This window comes from Fragaria vesca, linkage group LG2, assembly GCF_000184155.1.
Source record: "Fragaria vesca subsp. vesca linkage group LG2, FraVesHawaii_1.0, whole genome shotgun sequence".
Lineage (NCBI taxonomy): Eukaryota > Viridiplantae > Streptophyta > Magnoliopsida > Rosales > Rosaceae > Fragaria > Fragaria vesca.
The window spans coordinates 29,512,209-29,515,654 of NC_020492.1; the positions used below are offsets into that span (position 1 = coordinate 29,512,209).

The 3,446-nt window shown below is 37.1% G+C and overlaps 1 pseudogene; it reads right to left on the minus strand.

Moving 5' to 3' along the window:
- LOC101302237 overlaps nt 1-3,446 on the minus strand; it is an 11,167-nt pseudogene that overhangs the window by 2,468 nt on the left and 5,253 nt on the right.

Sequence of the window (3,446 nt, forward strand, 5' to 3'; positions counted from 1 at the left end):
TCCAGTTTTCGTGTTGAGCGTTTTGAGCTGTCGCATGCAGCATATTTTTCTTTTCTATGGAAAAGTAAAAATTGGGAAAGCATAAGAATTATTTCCTTTATTTTATTTTTGTCCACTCACTCTAACGTTATTAAATGTTTTCCCCTGGGCCTTTCGTTTTAAATTGCCCAGTCTGCAGAGTTCGGGTTGAATCTAGTAGGAGGCGAGGCATAGTCACCCGCATTTCTGCCAGTTTTCATCAGTAGGTTACCTGTTCAACCTACTCGTGTTTTCTTGCTTCCGTTTGTGTTTAGTAGCTCTGAATACTTTAGGATTATTGTATATTATGTGATGTTTGGAAGTGTTGAATTAAGAGTGAAATTTGGAATTTTCGAGTTAGGGTTGTCCATCTGCAAGGGAGATTTTCTCAATCTTTTCAGTAAATTTTCCTTGGAGGTGGTCCCCGCACGACTTACTCCGGGTTTCAGGATGAAATTTGGGGTGGGTCGTGTCACATATATTTAAATGTCTGTTGTAAAAATTCATCAGACGACAGTAAAAATGACTTCTGTCGTCTAATCCCTGTCGTTTAATTGCAAAATTGGCGTAGTGCTAATTCGTTCTTTTCGGACGTATGGAAAACTCATTAATTCTCCAGATTTATTGGCAGACTTATGAAGGGATGAAGGGAGAAGTATCTCCCCTCATAAAGGTTCAGATATATCTAATGTAGATTGCCCTTCCTAAGTTGTAGGATCTCAAAGTGTTAGACCTCGAACTAAAAATATGCGAAGTGGTATGACTGCTCAACTGTTGTGTATGTATTTGTTAATTTCAAATTGTGAGAAGCTATTACGTGACTTATATGGTTGAAATGTTATAATTTTGTACGAAATAGAAGCTATAATTATGTTTAGTTTAATAATGATGTTTGATTAGTTTAGTTTCTTTAATAAGTTGCTGGAATTGATGCAGGGAGAATGGATTTGGGTAATAGTATAATGGCCAGCGGTGGCTTACTCATCTGTGATAAATCTGTCATTATTTGTTCTGCATTGCACTGATTTACACACACACACACATATATATATATATATATATATATATATATATATATATATATATTGTTTGTTTTCGTCATTGCTATGTGGTATCCAAATTGAGTATTGCTCTTTCATGCTATTGTTAATTTTAAAGGTGTGAATAAGCAAACATCACCTTTGTTATGTTTTTATGGAGAATATGAGTTCAGGGAAATTGACTAATGTTCACAATATTCTATTTCGTTTTTGTTACTTACCATCTGTAATACCCCGGAAATTTGATATTAGTTTCTAATATTATTTGGGAGTTTTCGAGTTAAAAGTTAGTATGTTTTGAGGTTCGAAGGAAGAGCAAAAGCGTTTAGACGCATAAATTACCCGAAAGGGTTTCTTTTTCTTTAAGGGTCATAAGGTTGACTTTTTATTCGTTGGGTTTCTCGAGAAACTTCCTTCACGAAAGTTGTAGAGTTTGTCGATACGAGTTCGTAGACATGCGGCACGCTTGAAACGAAAGTCGTATGAGAAAGTTATGGTCAGAGGAAGTTAGTTTCCGGGTTTGGAAAGTGTATAAATAGAAAAGTGTGTGGGTTATTTTCAGAAACCCTAGAATTTGCAAAAAGCCCCCTGCAGTTCTCTCTCTCTCTCTCTCCCGTCTCCATTTTCACCTTCACACTTCTTCCGGCCATAACTCGGCCATCCGGCGACGGATTTGGGCGTGCTTGGTATCGTTGGAAAGCTCTCACTCCCCTCTTTCCATTCATACCAGCCTCACACCTTATGGAGCACTGTACATGGCGCAGCAAGGCCCGCAAGTTACTGCTGCCGCCGGCAGTGAAGCTCCGAATTATTCCGGCAACATCGAGGTTTGAGGCTACCCATTTCTGGAAGTTCTTGTCCTTCTGAGCATGATGATACCAGCCTTGAAGCCCAATTCGAAGCGTGGAGCTTTTGAGTTCAAAGTGCTCCTTGTTTCTTTCCGGCGACGTTTCCGGCCTCTTTCCGGCCGAATTGGCTTTGGCCACAGGTATGAAAAGTGTTCCATTTGTTGTGACCTACAAGTTTGTTGTTGAAAGTTTGCTCAAATTTTGAAGTTGATAGGGTGGGCCCCACTCGCCACCGTCTGTGGTGGCGCGTGGTAGCGCGTCCGACAGTTTCCTAGCTCTAGGTTTCAGTGTTAGCTAGCTCTTGTTATTGTGAGCTTGTTGAGTTGTGGAAATTCTAGGTTGTGAGCAAGGATTGCATGTTAGGACATTAAGTTTAATCTTAGGTTTAAGTTTAAGTTGAAAATCGTGTGTGGTTGCTAAGCTTTGGTGTTTGAGGTTGAAAATCTCGTTAGCTTTTTCAATAGGTTGGTTGAGGGTTCCTATGACCTTCGAAGGTCTTGGAAGAAGGGTGGTGTTGAAGGACAAGACCTTGGGTCAAAGGTAGAGTCTTGGTTCAAGGGGGAAGTGTTTTGGTCTTTGTTTGGTTTCTAAAGTGATCATTTATTAATAGGTGGTTATCGGGAGCTTGGTTGTGCGTTCTCTTGTGTTGTTGTTGAAGACGCAGCGGGATTTGTTAGGTGAGTAAATCTCACCAAGGTTCATTTTCGGACCGAATTTATTATGATCATTGAGGATGATGTTGAATTTAATAATATGCTAATATTTGTTTTAAAATATATGAGCTTGATCGTCAACGGCTCATAGATAAGATAAAACAAGTTTTCCTTATATGACTATTTTAAGGTCCTTGTGATCATAATATTATTGGTGATTGATAGATTATTTCTTGTGGAAATATCTATATTTATACATATAAATATATCTATGTGGAATGATATAATTTTTATGATGTGCTCTTTGTGTTGTTGATGATGTTGAATTAAAGAATGATGATGATTTAAATGTTATGCTTTTTAGATAATTATGGTTGTTATGATGATGATTGTGATGATGATTGTGATGATGATGATGATGATGATGATGTTGAATTAAAGAGTATGCTATTGTTTGTTTTTAAAAAGGAAAATGCTTAAGACACCAAAAATTTATACCAAAACTCTATCCCAAATGATGTGGCACTACCACATCATCTCCTACATGGATTAATTTCCATAATTTATTTTTCAGTTATATATATCATTACAAACTTCCAATAGTAAAATATTTTCTTCTGCTAATTCGTGTGCTATACTCAACACTCAACCAAGTTTATGTGTGAAAGAATTATAGCAATTATGCTCCCTCACTGAAGAAAGATTTCATGGTGTGAGTAACTCTTATTGTTAAATGATTTAATTAGAGGTTTGTTCCAAGTCCAATTGGAGATGGCTTCTTCATATCAGGTTATTAACCTTATTCATGAACGTACGTCAGGTATTATATATGGACAAACAATCTAACAATTTGCTTAGTACAAATCCCACAAGCTTCATATAATTAC